The sequence below is a fragment of the Cygnus olor genome, chromosome 1 (genome assembly GCF_009769625.2).
Source record: "Cygnus olor isolate bCygOlo1 chromosome 1, bCygOlo1.pri.v2, whole genome shotgun sequence".
In the NCBI taxonomy this organism is placed as follows: domain Eukaryota; kingdom Metazoa; phylum Chordata; class Aves; order Anseriformes; family Anatidae; genus Cygnus; species Cygnus olor.
This window is the reverse complement of record NC_049169.1, coordinates 173,607,661-173,625,904: the sequence shown is the minus strand read 5'-3', so window position 1 is coordinate 173,625,904 and position 18,244 is coordinate 173,607,661. Positions and strand designations below refer to the sequence as shown.

The following is an 18,244-nucleotide window of genomic DNA, read 5'->3' as shown; positions in this document are numbered from 1 at the left end:
GCTGAACATCTTCCTTCCTGTCTCTGCCTGCTTAACGGCATCATTTTGTGTGATGTACAAGAAATTGAAGTGTCTTGTTTGTTTGTTTGTTTGTTTGTTGTTGTTGTTTTTTGTTTTTGTTTTTGGTGACATTGTTAGTTGTTGTGCCAGCCCAGCATGGACTGAAGTGCCTGAATGATTTGCAAAAGAAAAATAATGTTCCTAGCAAGAAAGAAGAAAGAGAGAAAGAGAGAAACAGGAAAAGAGGAAGGAAGAGAGGGAGGAAAGGAGGGAGGGAGGGAGGGAGGGAGGGAGGGAGAGAGGAGGGAAGGAAGGAAGAAAGGAAGGAAGGAAGGAAGGAAGGAAGGAAGGAAGGAAGGAAGGAAGGAAGGAAGGAAGGAAGGAAGGAAGAAAAAGAAGGAAAGAAGGAAAGAAGGAAAGAAAGAGAAAGAAAGAAAGAAAGAAAGAAAGAAAGAAAGAAAGAAAGAAAGAAAGAAAGAAAGAAAGAAAGAAAGAAAGAAAGAAAAGAAAGAAAGAAAAGAAAGAAAGTAGCTTCTCAGTATAAAAAAGAAGAGGAAGAAGAAAAGACAAGGAGGGAGGGTGGAAAGATAGGAGAGAGAGAAAGGAGATGGAGGGAACGAGAAAAGGAAGGGAGAGGCAGAGTGGGGGTAGCGGCCAATAAAGGAGAGGAGGCAGGGAAGGAGAAGAAGGAGACAGGAATAATGAGAAGGGGAAGAAGGGGAAGGGAAAGATTGGGAACAGGAAGAAGAAGGAAGGGAAAGGGGAAGGGGAAGGGGAAGGGGAAGGGGAAGGGGAAGGGGAAGGGGAAGGGGAAGGGGAAGGGGAAGGGGAAGGGGAAGGGGAAGGGGAAGGGGAAGGGGAAGGGAAAGGGGAAGGGGAAGGGGAAGGGGAAGGGGAAGGGGAAGGGGAAGGGGAAGGGGAAGGGGAAGGGGAAGGGAAGATAACACTTGTACTTCTGAAAAATATTTTTCTATTTCAATAAGAAAAAAAAAATCATAGTCACTCACATATATTGTTTTCTGACTGTCTCCATAGGTATTCACAGAAGCATGTATATTGACAGATAAATCCATATTTTTCACCCACAATCATTCACTCATACATGTTCTCATAGACACAAAGAAGGAGAAGGATGGTAATTTAAAACCATATTGCAGGCAAGGCATCTATCTTATCCTAAAAACTTCAAATATAAAAAAAATATATGCTAATTTTCCAAAATGCAAATGTCATTAATACTAGCCTATTGTGAAAATACTGCAGAGCTGGAAATCAAAGTAACCATTTTAGTCAATGAGATTTAGTTGTTCTGAAGCAGCCATTCACAAAAGAAAAATAAGGGGAAGGAAAGATGAATTTGAGTTGATTGAAATTCAGTAAATCGGTAGCCTTGAGTCTCTCAGTCTTGATTTAAAATAGCAGGGGCAGTTGCCGTCAAGCACTTGAGTGCATGTGGACAAGAATAAGCCTAATGACTTCTTTTGTTCATCTGCCATGTGGAACTATTTCAACATTCTTATCTAGGATGTGAGCGAGGTGTGCTAATAGCTCCACACTTCCACTCCTGCAACTGAGGAACGAATGTAGGTAGCAATGCACTCAAGTCCCATTGATATTAATGGTGTGAGATCGCTCAGCCTACTCCTTTCAGTGAAATGCACTTAAATGCCCACTGCGAGAAACAGATGTCGGATGCTTCTTCAGTCTATCCATGACCTTCAGCTGGCACCAGACACTGCTGCACGTCTTGTCTTGTTAACATTTTCACAGGTGAGAGATGGATAAACAACCATTTTCTCAAACCTGTAGATTGTTAATAAGTGTCACAAAATACACACCGGAGCTCAGGTGCAGATCATTAAAAAAGAAGCAAGAATGAGAGGAATAATGACATGTCAATCCACCTTAAACCAAGCTTGACACCCCCGTGATACTTGTTAGCACCACGCACAGGGAATTTTGCCTTCTGTTCTGTGGAACTTGAACCAGGAATACAGCAGTGGAACTTATTTCCAGATGCTTTTGGTTAAACTTTGAGCCCTTACTCAAATTAAGGAAGAAAAGAAGAACATTCAAAATTTCATTTTTTTTCTTAATAAAGGTTTAAATGATCTAGTCAAGCACTGTGAACTTTAACTAATAGTTTCATGCTACAATAATGGCACCTATTATTCGAATTCATTTCCCATACTGACAGCACAACTCAGGCATACTCCAGACTATGACATTTTAAGTGACTGGTGATTTTCAGTTGTGCTTTCTACTGTATGCATATATGAACTACAGAGTGGAATATTTGCATCTGTGTGTACACAAAGGCTTATGTGTTTCTTCTTCTGCTGATATATGGGAACATATATAAAAACTATACATCATCCTTGAAATATATGTATTTTCCCACACCAATTTTAATAAAAAGGGGAAAATACTTCAGATACATAATAAAACTTCATAAGTTTTCATTGTTTCAGTCAAGACCTTGCTATTCCAGCATTTATCTGTGGTGGTTTTACTTGGGTGGGCAGCCACCACAGCTGTTCTCTCACTCTCCATCCTCAAAGAGGAAGGGGGAGAAAATGGGACACAAAGGGCTCAAGGTTTGAGATAAGGATGATTTATTTAAAGGGAAGAGGGAAAAAAAAAGAAAGAAAGAAAAAAAAGATTAAAAAAGATTAAAAAAAAAAAAAGGCCGCTTGGAAGCAGACAGGGGGAAAAGTAGTTACTCTGTACTTCCGATCAACGAGCAATGTCCAGCCACATCCTGGGAAGCAGGGCCTCAATACACGTATCGGTTGTTCGGGAGGACAGACACTTCCACAACGAGAGTTCCTCTCCCCCTCCCTTCCCCTTTCTCACCTTTTATTGCTGAGTGTAATATTATCCTTATCGCTTTATTTCATAATACGATATGAAGTGTAAGAAATAAATAGAAATGGTAAATGTGATATTGAGCAGAAAATTAGTCAAGCACACATTTTTTAAAGAATCTTTCATCTCTCACAGGATCTGTCATAGCTACTACATGCAGATGTCATTCAGTTTGTATATGGTGTTTCTTACACATAAAAATGAACCACTGGCTTCCCACTCCAATGCATTAGAAGCAGACATAATCACAATTTGGAAAACTCTACCTCTGAATAGGTAACTTCTACTGAGCCACTTCTTAAGCAGGGATACTTGAGGTGCACATAATAGGAATCTGATCATTCGTAGAAAAATGTGGTAGAAAAGTACCTCTTATTTTTTCTCTCCTTTAAGCTCACAAATAAGTAGTTGAAGATTTTGTTTCAAACTAGTGTAATGATAGATAAAAAGCCCACATTTTTCTAGGTTTCTCCACATGGTTTGGGAATCCAGCCCTGTATGAGGCAAAATTTGACTCCAACATGTGTTATTTTGATTTTTTGTCTTTTCTTGACAAGATTACTTATCTGTGATGTGCTAAATTCAGGTTAATTTCAGTTAAGGGATAAATTCTGCAACTCACAAGTTGGTGGTTTGTTTCTTCTGAATTTAGCATAGGAATTCATGCTAATACATGAGTGTTACCACTGACTTGAAGCTGACCTAGCAACCAAATCATAAACATAACCACAGAATGGAGACCAAGTAGCTCTTTGAAATGGCATATCTACAGATTTAAGAATCAATTCCTTTTATTTTTAATGATTTTTGCAATAATAATAATTATAATAATAATAAATACCTCTAAATGTTCTAAATAAAACATTTTCCTCAAAAATACACATTTGCAGACACTGCAATTTTAAGAAAACCTCCATGCATCAAAAGGTGAATTACTATTTTTCATCTGGGCTTTTTTCAGTCATTATATGGAAATAAATTAGAAAATGTGAATATATTTTCCACTTCTCTATCACGTCTGTTACGAACTCCTATATATACTCTTTGCACAGTTCTGGGGTGTTTTGTTACTGCTGTTTCTTTTTTGTTGTTATTGTTTGTTATTTTTGTTTTTGTTTTGTTTTGAAAATTAGGGGAAGTTCCTGGGAAACTGTTACTAGATCTGCTCTTACAGAAATCTTGTCAGTGTTAAAAATCAGTAAGAGCCTACTCCAATAAATGCTATTAGTTTCTCAATAATGCCAAAGTCAATAGCTGCTCTTGTAACAGCGTTACAGTTTAAGCACTGCTGCAGGCCTGTGCTAGTCTTGAACACAGGATCAAAGAGATAAAAGCAGAGTAACTGCATTTCTTTCTCTTTGTATTCTGCCACTCTAAGGATCTTTACATGAGTTTGATTCTCAGTGACATTTTGTCATTGATCTTTTTTAACATCTCTTTTGCATCAGTTTTTTTCAGGAACCCCCTTCAAGGAAGATGACATCTGAGCAAGTTACAAGCATGTGTGCCTACTGTCTGTGAGAATGTAGGAAGTTTACCCACCACCTTTACTAAAGTGGTGTGCCTGAAGAAAGATTTCTGTATCCTGTTGCCTGAATATTTCTGTGTCATCAAGTATGAAAGACAAATTCTTTTGAATCAAATATAACAAAAGACAATAGGTTAAGTCAGTGGCAAAACTAACATATCAAAACAAACATTGATCTAAATAGTGCAGATTTCATTTAGACTTGTTAAGTGTCTACTGTAATATACTATGAGACTTTTTTTGGAGTAGGTGTCTTTCATTGTAACTCTTTGTCCATATGTGCATTAGGTAGGGATTTTTTCCTAAAGCTCAGCACATCCACTGTTGAATTCTTCTGAAATCTGGCGACTGTTTTGTTGACATAAATGTAAGATGAGCTTCTTGCATGCCATACTAAAATGTATCAGCGATTATGCTTTTCATTGTTTCCAGTCTTGAGTAGAATCATAGAATCATACAATGGTTTGGGTTGGGAGGAACCTTAAAGATTATATAGTTCCAACATCCCTGCAGTGGGCTGGGACACCTCCCACTACACGAAGTTGTTCAAAGCCCCATCCAACCTGTCCTTAAACACCTCCAGGGATGGGGCATCCACAGCTTCTCTGGGAAGCCTGTACCAGTGCATCACCACCCTCTGAGTGAACAGAATCGAGTAGATAGCTAGGATACTAAATAACAGTGCAAAACTTAATATAAAATGTAGGGGGAAAAAAAAGAAGTAATTTGTTTTATGAAAAATTCTGAGGTTCAACTATTATTTTCCATTGTGCTTTAGGAAAGGAACAAGGACATAAAAAAAAAAAAAAGTCAATCTGCCGATTTCAGATTGTACACTTAAGTGATGTGTTCAACTTTTTATATGCAAATACAGATTCATTTACCTATCCACTTTATAAAGAGCAGATGATCTCCAGAGAGAAATTTGGATTTCAGAAGAGCTGAATATTCTGCTGGGAAGTCTTTACTTCACATGGAAAGATAGGGGGGAGCATAAAATAAGACACAAGTAGACTGCTAGTTTATACATTTTGGTTAAGTGCCTAAAATAAAGAACAATGAAATATGGCACAGTCTGGTTCATTATTCACTCAAACAATCTTTACAGGTGGTATTGTGAAACCAAGTCTGAAAACAGATGTAAATCAGAGATCTGAAGCTGATTCTTCCATAGTTCAAATGACAGCCATAGGCACCTAACTACAGGCCATTCAGGAAATTCTCTGTTTTCCTAAGTAAAAATTCCATCTACCCACAATATCCAAGAGTAAAATTATATACATCCATATGAGATTTTGTTTATGATTAATCAAGAAATGTTGACAGTAAGAAGTTATGTCTGATACATATATATATATATATATATTTATATTCTGACACTTCCTTTCCTGATTAAGTATGGAGTTACTGTAGAGAATCAGACCTTGCTTTGCAAGCTGTAGCCAGAAGCCTCATGACTGGAAAAGGGAAATAAATCTGACAGTCTCTAGGAGGGCAAAAGTCAGTTAAATATCAGAACTGAGTCCTTTTGGTTTCCAAAGACAATCGTGTAGTACTTGTGGAACTCATTCAACCTGAAATATATATATATATGTATGTATAAATTACACTATGATTAAAGAAAGAACCTCTTGTCATTTCAATAAAATCATGATCCATCAAAACACAGCAGGCAGGAACAACATAAAAATTGGGAAATATTATTAGTAGTATGAAAACACCGTTTTTCCCAGACTGAACCGGAAGAGAGATATTATATTGATTAGCAGTGTCTAGCAACATTTTTTGAATGAGTTAGTGAAAGAACTAAAGTTAGTGAAGTAGTTGACAGATAAATCCAGATGTCCTAGCCCCAACCAATAATGAACATTATAAACAATAATGAACAGTCATATAAAGAAAAATGTAACAATTTCTTCAATTCACTTTCTTATATTTGTCATTATTTTTAAGCCAATGCATTGTTCCTCAATTGTTCTGTATAACATATGTTTTTATTGCAAGTTTGTCTGCACTGAGTTCTTACTGTGCTCTGAAAATAAAAGGTTTTCTCACCATTTTTTTATTTTTATTTTTAAGTTCAGGGGTAAATGTGCTCATTATGGTCAATTCAAGGAAAGGCTTATTTCTTACAGACAGCTAGTATAACATGTCTCAACAAAATAATACAAGTCTTCTCTACCTCACTAGCTTTTTTTTTATTTTTTAATTTAAGTTTGTGCTTGTACAACTATTTGTACTGTGGTAATATGTCACAATTTTCTGTATCAGCAGGTAAGTTCCTTTGGCACCACAATCTATTATATTCCTTCAGAAGATAACTAGCAGTATGGAGCAATATAATCACATAATTTTTTTTAATAAGTGAAACACTGGCAATGTAACCAAGCTGTTATACCAACCTGCAGTATAAACAGACAGCAGAAGCAGCTTTTTGAGAAACTATAAAATCCTTTCAAATGTGTTATTTATAACAAAATACTGGATAACAATGTTTTAGTTGTGATGGTTTAAACATATAAGAAACACATGGATTAAGATTCATATCATCATAACATACGGAATGTAAACACTTAAATCTTAGCTTTCTTTATAGTTAAAGGTGACAAATGGTCTCCAGAGGTAATTCACATAACCTACCCTAAATGCCACCTTTAGGATGAGGTGAATTTCTCTCTGGAGGTATTTGTTTCTGTAAAGACAATTTAGAGTCTAACTCAGATGCTGTAGTGTAACAGTACAATTCCTATCTGAGGAGACAAATCTTAATCAAAACTAACAGAGAAAAGCCATATATCTATATCTTCTTATAAAGTTAGAAAAACTATTTTTCTAACCTGTTGAATGGACTCTGTGCTTGGAAGTTTATCTGTTTTTTGACTGTACAACCTGGTCTGAAATGTGATCTCTCCTTACAAGCTTTGTGCCTCTGAAAACTCTTATATTATGGTACAGTATCTTTCAGCTTCAGAATACTTCTGGTTTCCACTGAATCCCTGGGTTCCTTATTGTTCTGGTCAGGTGATGTGGTTAGGGTTTTGAACCCTACACAGCACGTTATTGTTTACTGTGTGATTTTTCATACTAAGCTTAAAGCTTGCCTTCTTTACAGCATATTGTTTCCTTTCAGATACGCTGTTTTGCAGTGACTCTATGTACTTACATCATATATTTGTATGTCTTTCCTGTCAAAGGAGATGACTCCAACACAGCTTAGGCATATTTTAATCAAGAATCCAAAAACATTTATTTTATCTCAGTCCAAATTTAATGTTCTTCAGTGGCTTTCTCCTTTTTCAGTATCTCTTGACTCAAAAGAAGAAACATCTTCATGATATATTTATGTTAAATACATACTGGGGGTCAGGAAGGAGGGAATTGAAAATAATTTTCAAGTCCCTTAGGGATGTGTGGTTATTACTGCTCTGCAGCAGCCCCTGCTGGAAAAGGACACGTGTCAGATGCATAGGTCTCGCCACAGCTATGTCTGTCAAACCTGCCACTTAATCACCAGTTAGTTGTGTTCCAGCACAGTCATCAATGACCTCTAAGTTCACTGAAACCTGGAACTAGTTCTCCTGCCATCTGCAGAATGGCAACTGCTTATTCTTATCACAGTGAACACTGAATGCCAAAAGAATAAATAATGCTTATGAGTCTTTTCTGACATGTTTGTAGCCTTGAACAAAGAGGAAACAAAAAAATATTAGTATTAGAGAAGCAAAGCAATACAGTGAAGATAAACCACCCGAGAAAAGCTTTACTTGAAGTACAAGTCATGACATAGTGTCCAAAGAACATTTTTCACTGAGTGAAAGCACATTAAATTATGCTAGTACTGTCTTCTCTTCCATGTGGTTGTTGACAGATGTTTGGAAAAGAAAATCTTCCTTTCTGCTTGACCTTAAAAGCTGTCCCACACAGATCTTTTATATTCACAATGCTAAACAGTAAAACAGTAAATTAAAAAGGGGAATTCTTATGGGACAGAAACAAAACATTTTTGCTGTGTTACACAAATTACATAGAAAAATATAAAAAGTTATTTATTTTCCCCAATAATATTAATAACAACAACAACAACAATAACACCACTTATCATTTGCAATACATAACTAGAGTGGAAAAAATGCCAGTGATTGCAATTTGTTTTGCCATACATCCATGAAAATTACCTACAATAGAAAAAAATACTGCAGGCAGGATGTGATAAAAACATATCTGTTTTCTTGTATTTATCACCACATTTAAGCCATTCTTCCCAAACAGCTTTCTAAAATGTGTGCATTCGTAATAGGGGTAATATCCCCTCAGGGTTAGGTTGAGTGAAAAACAGTAGGGATAATTCACATGAATGGGAATCCTGTAATAAAGAAAGCTGAAGGAGCTGGGTGTGGGGAAGAGCAGGGATGTAACAATGGAAGACAGGAAACAGGACACAGAAGACAAACTGATTTAAAGATTTGGAATGACTTGTTACTTTTGCTATAGGAAAACTGTCTTAAAAAGGAAGAGTGATTAAGTTTTAAACAATGACAGAACACCAAATGAACAGTAGCCTCAACAGGAACAGTACCCTGCAACGGAAGACAAATGCCTCTGGGTTAACTCCACAAGGAGTTTTATGTCTCAGAGTTGTTGGATGAGAGTTGTTGGTATTTTCCCGTAGTTTTTCAAGTCCAGGTGGACAATCATAATATCCTACATATTAAAAGAAAATCAGAGGAACACGACTTTTTTTCACAGTTCTCTCTACATGATACACAGGCAACACAAGCTAGTCCAATAACCTTATTGAACAGCACAAACATAAAAATTAGAAAAGAATTCAGGAAATGTGGGGCTATTGAACATGTGGGTTTTGTTGAAATAGGAATTACTTCCACTACAAACATATATCAACTTTTTGTTTTCATTTTTTAAATTTAAATTAAAAAGAATAAATATCTTCCTTATTTTGCCTATATTCACATTTTTATTGGAAGGAGTGACTTTCAAAGTTGCTTAATCTGAGCAGGAATATACTGCTTTATTAGACTAGAGTCTTCATAAATAATCTAATTGCCTTACAACTGAATAGAGAAGAATTGCGTCAAAGCATTAGTAAATATTTGATATGGAGTACTTACTAAAGTATTACACTGAGAAGTTCTCCTTTTGACAAAGAAACTGTTTCTGCCTGTAGGTACTGACTGTAAATTTGGGGAAATAATACCCTAAATGTTAGGTAAGAACAGACAGAAAGAAACATGAATGAAGAAATGTAGAGTGAGAAGTCAAAGAGCTCTGAAGCTGGTCACTGGATTTGTAAATATGACAGGTTAAGTTTAACGAGCTTTGACGACACATTCAGGAGACTAAATATTTAAAGGTTTTCATGCCTGCATAAAATGTTGCAGTTCTTAAAGAATTTTCTATGATTGTCTTCATGAATTCCAAATTTCAGTGAAAAATGAAAATTTGTGTTCTTTCCTTCTTTCAAAGAGCAATGCTCAATAGACAGCTATGGTTAACTGGCATAAATATATAAAACCCATCAACATTAAAAGTCATCCTGGGTGTTTGATGTATATCAGTCTTTTTAATTAAAGGACATATAATTAGTTAAGATACTGTGAATAGGAATCAATAGACTAGAAAAAGATTCTTAGCTTAAAAATATAGTGGGAGCTCAGTATTAAAAAGGCATGTCTGGGTGAAAGATGGAACTTTGGCTTCTTGCAACCTTAATTTAAAAAGAAGTAAGCAACACATGACATAATCTGTATTTCCTCTCTGTGCCTGCCCTCCAGCTGCCAGTAGCTCACTGCACTGCTAAAGCAGCTCCAAACTGGAAAGATATGGATATAAAAGATGGACTATTCAGTGGATAAGGAATTGGCTGGAAGGCCACAGCCAGAGAGTGGTGGTCAATGGCTCTATGCCCAGGTGGAGGCTGGTGACAAATAGTGTCCCTCAGGGGATCATCTTGGGATCAGTGATGTTTAATATCTTTATCAATGACATAGAAAATGGGATCGAGTGCACCCTCAGCAAGTCTGCAGATGATACCAAGCTGAGTGGTGCAGTTGATACTAAAGAAGGAAGAGATACCATCCAAAGGGACCTGGCCAGCCTGGGGAAATGGGTCCATGTGAACAGCATGTGGTTCAACAAGTCCAAGTGCAAGATGCTGCACCTGGGTTGGGGCACTCCCATAGAAGACTACAGGCTGGGAGAAAAACTCATTGGGAGCAGCCCTGAGGAGAAGGGCTTGGCAGTTCTGGTGGAAAAAAAAAAAAAAAAAAAGCTTCACATGAGCCAGCAGTGTGTGCTTGCAGCCCAGAAGGCCAACTGCATCCTGGGCTGCATCAAAAGAGGTGTGACCAGCAGGTCAAGGGAGGGAATTGTCCCCCTCTACTCTGCCCTTGTGAGGCCCCACCTGGAACACTAATTCTGGGGCTCCCAGAACAAGAAAACTGACCTGTCAGAGCAAGTCCAGAGGAGGGCCGCAAAGATGATCAGAGGGCTGGAGCACCTCTCCTATGAAGAAAGGCTGAGAGAGCTGGGGATGTTCAGCCTGGAGAAGAGAAGGGCCCAGGGAGACCTCATTGCAGCCTTACAGTAGTTAAAGAGGGCTTATAAAATAGGTAGACAGTGACTTTTTACTCAAGCAGATAGTGATAGAACAAGGGGAAATGTTTTAAACTAAAAGAAGGAAGATTTAGGTTAGATGTTAGATGTTAGTAAATTCTTTACTGTGACTATGGTAAGGCACTGGAACAGGTTACCCAGAGAAGTTGTGGATGCCCCATCCCCAGAGGTGTTCAAGGCCAGGCTGGATGGGGCTCTGGGCAACCCAATCTCATGGGTGGTGTTCCCACCCTTGGCAGGAGCACTGGAACTAGATGGTCTTTAATGTCTCTTCTGACCCAAGCCATTCTATGATTTTGTGAGTCTATGATTCTATGAAAAATCATTAATATATTACCATGGCCAGCCAGCAGACCTCTCCAGAATTTATTCATTGTTAATGAGCTAGCAATACTTGGAGACTGTTTATATGCTTTTGAAAAAAATAAAATAAAAAATTGAGTTATAAAAAAGAAACACTAAAACTTCACTATACCAATGGACCAATGGGTATTTGTACCTTTGACAATCTTCTTGGCAACTATTATAAAAGCTGTATCTTTGAAAGGAAAAAATCGTAAGAGGGCAGCTTATTAAATTTTGTAAATCTTAAGGCTTGTCTGCAAATGCAGAGCACTGTGGCTGATTTAGTTGTTGGCCTAGAAACTCTGCTGTTAGGACCATTAAACAGGTCCAGAGTTTAAGTCTCACAGTAAATTATAGAGAAGAAACAGTCACAAAATCTTGCCTTGTACTCTCTCCCTTTAAACTCTGTACTGGCTGCATTGCAGCACACAGAGACTCTGAGAGTATATGTTTGTTCCCAGGCTCCAGTATGAACAGGGTTGCACTGGTTTGAACAATCTTGATCAGTCCAATGAAGGCTACCACACTTTTTACTGATTCCAATGACGATAAAAAGGAATAAAACGGACTGAAAACCCAGCTGATGTGATGCCAGTGAAGGGGCCCTGAGCCAATGGTCTTTTATGGGTTTTCCTTTCTTACATCATAAATTACTCAAAATGCTATCTAAAACAGATTTGTGTGGTCCCCATTGTCTTGATCACTGCAGATGCTCTAGTTGCCCTTCCTTAAAACTGGATTCAACTTTACAAATTAACCACACTGCCTGCAAGGCTAACAAAATACTAAAACACAAGGTAATTACTGTAGACGGTGGAAGATGATGACAGCACAAACTTTAACTCAAGAAAAAGGAAACATTACTTCTCTATTTCCTCTCAGATGTTTAAGGTGAGTATGCAATTACCAGAAAATAATTGACAGAGTTACATACTCTCTTCTGATGACTGCCCAGCTAGAAACAAGACAGGTAACAGTTCGGAACAAAAGGATGTTAATTCAACTGAAGTGAGATATGGATGGTTTTAATGGAGGTTTTAATTTATTGTTCTTAACAAACTGTTTTCTCCCTTTACACTGACTTACGGTGCATCATGTTGAAGTGTGGTGTGATTAGAAACTGACTCAGCCTGTGGCCTTTTATGAACAATGGAAGCAAATACGTCACTCAAACGGGTTTAGTTTAAATCTTCTCAGCAGCTCTCTTGGAGCTTAGTTTTCTATTACCTAGTGAGGATTTTTATGTAATAGCTGAACACAGGAACCAAGATGCTTACACTTAGCATTGGGCAGGCTGCCCTTACATATTTAGACTAAGAACTGAAATGTGGAGTCACTGTCCCTGGGGGTGTTTAAGGAAAAGTTGGACATGATACTTAAGAACATGGTTTAGTGGGTGACATTGGTGGTATGGGGAAGATTGGACTAGATGATCTTGGAGGTCTTTTTCAACCTTAATACTTCTATGATTCTATGATTATATGTTCCATATTTTGTGTAAATGAAGTAACATATACAAATAATGAAAATTTGGCTACACACTGAAAAATGTAAATCATTGTCTGCCAGCTGTCACCAGGGGGAACTATTAATTCTTGCAGCAATTTTTGAGGCTGAAATTATACAGATTACAGCATAAAAGTACTCAAATGTTCACCAAATTTAAGACTGGCAGACATATAATGACTAACCAAAGGTTAATATTTCAAAGAAACATATTACATATAAGACACAACTTGAACTAACAAAACAATTTTAAACAAAGCGTACACCCTTCAGAATATTTTATGGATTTTGAATGCTACAATTACAATACAGCATGACCTTGATCTGTTAAAAATATATTTTTGCTGAAATCAGTAGAATATGATTCAACAGACAACTCTACAGTGGCTACTATATGATGGCATAATCAAATGTACTCATCGGTTACCCATGATAGCTTTCCACCAAAAATCCCTCCATCTAAAACAAGTGTTTAGATGTTTCTTTGGCATCATTCATATCTCTCTTGGTGGGAGGAATGCTCCTAGCCATGCAGAAAAGGACCAGAAATACGTTTGTCAAGGTTATTCAGAGTCATGTGTTTTGTTAAAAATAAAATAAAATAAAATAAATAAATAAATAAGTCATGGAGTGACTAGCACGTTGGCAGAAACATTTGAAAGAACACGACAAGGAGTTTGAAAGCAGAGATCAAAAGCCAGTACTGTCCAGAGGAGGGCGGCGAAGATGGTGAAGGGCCTAGAAGTGAAAGACATATGAGGATCGGCTGAGGTCACTGGGCCTGTTCAGCCTGGAGAAGAGGAGGCTGAGGGGGGACCTCATCACAGTCTACAACTTCCTCGCAAGGGGGAGTGGAGAGGCAGGTGACCTATTCTCCGTTATCACTAGTGATAGGACCCACGGGAACAGTGTTAAGCTGAGGCAGGGGAAGTTTAGGCTGGACATCAGGAAGAGGTTCTTCACCGAGAGGGTGGTCGCACACTCAAACAGGCTCCCCAGCGAAGTAGTCACTGCACGAAGCCTGTCTGAATTTAAGAAGAGATTGGACTGTGCACTTAGTCACATGGTCTAAACTTTTGGGCAGCCCTGTGTGGTGCCAGGAGTTGGACTTGATGATCCTTATGGGTCCCTTCCAACTCAGGATATTCTGTGATTCTATGATTCTATGATTCTAGTATGCTGGTGAGCAGTAGTGGTTAGACTAATTCCATCAAACTTCTCTCCATCCTCTCATAAGTCCTTCAGTCCTCCAGAACAGCAATGGACCCTATCCACAGGTGACAAGGCTTAGAATCATATAATCATTCAGACTCTAAGACCATCAGGTCCAGCCTTTAACCTAGTACTACAGTCCACCACTATACCATGCTACTAAGTTCTAAATGTACACATTTCTTGAAGACCTGCAGGGATGGTGACTCAACATGTTTCTTCCAATTCAGACTAGTAAGAGAGAATAAATGATAACAGGAATAAGAAGAATAAAGGAAATAGATCTAGAGGCTCAGTGGGTAAATAAAATTCATGCATGTTAGCAGAAATAATGCTACATGGAAAAAATGGCTTTACTTTAAACGAAAAGCTAAATACAAGTTCACAACAGTACGTTGTCTCAAAGAGATATTATATTAAATAGTGTTACAGATATTATATTAAATAGTGTTAATAGACATATCACATGTAAAACAAGTAAGATAATTATTGTGTTTTCATCAACACTGATTAGGTCTCTGTTGTGTTACTGTGTTTAGTTTTTGGCATAATATTTTTTTAAAAGACAGACAAATTGGAGAGAGTTCAGAGGAGAGCAACAAAAATGATAAAAGGTTTGTAAAGTAAGATCTATGAGAAAAGGTTAAGTGAACTGGGCATGTTCAGACTAAGGAAAAGAAGACTGAAGGGAGGAATGATCTTTCTACAAACACATAAAGAGTTGCTATAAAGAGGATAGGGACAAATTATTCTCATTAGTCAATGAGGACAGAACAAGAACTAATGGGCTTATACTGCAGTAGAGAACATCTAGGTTAAGTGTAAAGGAAAAACTTTAACTAATAGAACAGCTAGAAACACAATATTCTGCCAAAGGAACCTGAAAAACTCCCTCTGAGATTCAGGTTTTAGCTTATTCTTGCTTTAAATCTGGTAGAGGGAGAATTGCACAGTGGTTAGGACTCTAGCCAGTTTCTTACTGCACTGCAGATTTCTTATGTGACCCCAGGCAAGCCAGTTAACACTACATTTCAGCTCCCTAGCTGTAAAACAGTGACAAAAGCAATTCCCACAGTCCCACAGATGCTGTAAGGGCAAATAGTTAAGGATTCTGAGACACCCTATGAGCCATCTAGGTGACTAACAACTAAGTATACAAATTAAACATTTGAACTTGCCACAATGCAGAGACACCAACTAATGGGCATACCTGCAGGTCCCTTCCAAGCCAAATGACTTCTTTGACTGCTGCAATGTGCCTTAGTTAATATGTCTAGTCTAGGATGCACTAGGATGATCCAATATCTGAAAGAAAAGCTGTATGTGAGAGAAAAGACTAAAAAATAGCAGTAAAGCGGTAGTGTGGCTGATATCACAGTTCATTAGCAGCCTGTCCCAACAATCTTCTCAGATCAGTAGACTTTATTGTCATAGAATCATTATAAAATCATCATAGAATAGTTTTGGAGGGCTTCTCTCAATTCATTCTCCACCCAGCTGGTATTTGTTCTTGGGACTGCCATGATCCAGGTGCAGGACCTTGAACTCAGCTTTGTCGAACTTCATGAGGTTCACACAGACCCACCCCTCAAGCCTGTCCAGGTCTCTCTGGATTGCATCCCTATCCTCCAGCATGTCAACTGCACCACACAGCTTGGTGCTATCCCAAACTTTCTGAGGGTACACTCAATCCCACTCTCCATTTCACTGACAAAGATGTTAAACAGTGGCTGTCCCAATACTGACCCCAGAGGAACATCACTCATTACTGATCTTCACTTAGGAATTGAGTCATTTACTGCAACTCTTTGAGTGCCAGCATCCAGCTAAATCCTTGCCCACTGAGTGGTCCATCTGTCAAATCTATGTCTCTCCAATTTAGAGACAATGATACCATGAGAGACAGTGTCAAATGCTTTGCACAAGTCCAGATATTTAATGTCAGTTGCTTTTACCCTATCCACCAATGCTGTAACCCCGCCGTAGAAGGCCACCAGATTTGTCAGGCATGATCTGCACTTAGTGAAGCCATGTTGGCTGTCACCAATCACCTCCTTAATTTCCATGTGCCTTAGCATAGTTTTCAGGAGGATCTGTTCCATGATCTTGTGGGGCACAGAGGTGAGACTGCCTAGCCTGCAGTTACCTGGGTCTTCCTTTTTTAATTTTTTAAAACTGGGGGTAATATTTCCCCTCTTCCAGTCAGTGGGAACTTCACCAGACTACCACAGCTTCTCAATTATGATGGATAGTGGTTTAGCCACTTTATCTACCAGTTCCCTCAGGACCCATGAATGCATCTCATCAGGTTCCATGGACTTGTGTACATTTAGCTGGTCTTGGACCTGGATCTTCTCCTACACTGGGTGATTCTTTATTCTTCCATTCTCTCCATTCCCCAGCAAGGCCTTTGCCTTGTGGGGACTGGAGCTCTTGCCAGTGAAGACTGAGGCAAAAAAGTCATTGAGTACCTCAACCTTCTCCATATTCTGAGTGACCAAGTCTCCCATTTCCTTCCAGAGAGGGCCCACAATTTTCCTAGTCTTTCTTTTATCACTTATGTACTTATAGAAGCCTTTCTTGTTGCCCTTGTTCCTGGCCAACCCTTTGTAGGCCTCCTTTTTTTGTTTGAGTTTGGCCAGGACTTCCTTGTTCATCCATGCAAGCCTCCTGGCATTTTTGCCTGAATTCCTCTTTGTTAGCATGCATTGCTCCTCAGCTTGGAGGAGGTAATCCTTGAATATTAACTAGCTTCCTTGGGCCCCTCCTCCCTCCAGGGCTTTGTCCCACACTACTCTACAAAGCAGATCCCTGAAGAAGCCAAAGTCTGCTCTCCCAAAGCCCAGGGTAGTGAGTTTGCTGTGCTCCCTCCTAGCTGCCCTCAGTATGCTAAACTTTTCAACTTTTCATGGTCACTGCGGCCAAGGCTGCTCTTGAGCTTCACATTCCCCACCATCCCCTCCTTCTGGTGAGAATGAGATCCATCATGGCATTTCTCCTCATTGGCCCCTCTATCACTTGGAGAAGGAAGTTATCATAATGCATTCCAGGAACCTTGTGGATTGCCTATGCCCTGTTGTGCTGTCCCTCCAACAGATATTGGGGTGGTTGAAGTTCCCCCTGAGGTCCAGGGCTTGTGAACATGAAGCTGTTTCTATCTATCTATAGAGGGCCTCATCTGCTTTGTCTCCCTGATCAGGTGGCCTGGAACAGACCCTACTATAATGTCACCTGTCCCTGCCCTCCCCTTAAGCCTGACCCGTAAGGTCTCTGTCAGTTCCTCATACATCTTCAGGCAGATCTCCATGCACTCCAACTGATCATTGACATAGAGGGAGATACCTTCTCCGTAAAACTATGACTGAAGATGCTTTTTCCCTTTTCTGACAGGTGTACCCCATCAGCCCTCAACAGACCAGGTTTTTCAAAGCACATCCCATAGTCTAAGTAGACGAACCCCTGTTTGTGGCACCAGTCCTAAAACCATCTGTTGATTTGCCAGATTTGACTGGCCCTTTTTTTTCAATCAGCCTTCTTTTGACTGTTAGAACTGATAAAAAAACTACCTGCACTCCTAGGTCCTTTACTGCTGCTCCCAGGGCTCTGTAATCTCTCTTGATACTCCTCAGATTGATGCTGGCTGCATCACTGGTGCCTACGTGAAACAACAACAGTGGATAATAGTCATTAGGCTGTACAAGGCTTGGTAATCTCTTGATGACATCTTTGATACAAATCCCTGGTAAACAGCAGACTTCCCTCAAGAGTGGATCAGGTCAGCAAATCGGCACCTCCATACCTCTCAGAAGAGGGTCTCCTACTACTATCACACATAGCCCTTTCTTAGTTGCACTGGTTGTTTTGTGAGGACTACTATTGTCTCTGTAGAAGATGTATCAAGACCACATACTAGTTATTAAGAGAGTGTAGTGGTTTAACCTGGCCGGCAGCTAAGCACCACACAGCCATTCACTCACCCTCCCCACTCCCTCTCTGGGATGGGGGAGAGAATCAAAAAAAATATTAAAACAAAACCTTGTGGGTTGAAATAGAGACAGTTTATTAGGATAGAAAAGAAATGAAAACAATAATAATAATGATAATAGTATTATTAATAATAATGTGTACAAAATAAGTGATGCACAGTTCAAT

The 18,244-nt window shown here is 38.8% G+C and overlaps 1 long non-coding RNA gene across 1 annotated transcript in view; it reads right to left on the bottom strand.

The window, feature by feature from the left end:
* Positions 1–17,731, bottom strand: part of LOC121061656 — a 58,701-nt gene extending 40,970 nt beyond the window's left edge. The window contains exons 1-2 of the long non-coding RNA XR_005815204.1: positions 17,659–17,731; positions 15,303–15,397 (exon numbers count right to left, since the gene is read on the bottom strand). This is a non-coding gene — a long non-coding RNA (uncharacterized LOC121061656). The remainder of the gene's footprint in view (positions 1–15,302; positions 15,398–17,658) is intronic.
* Between the last annotated feature and the right edge of the window lie 513 nt (positions 17,732–18,244).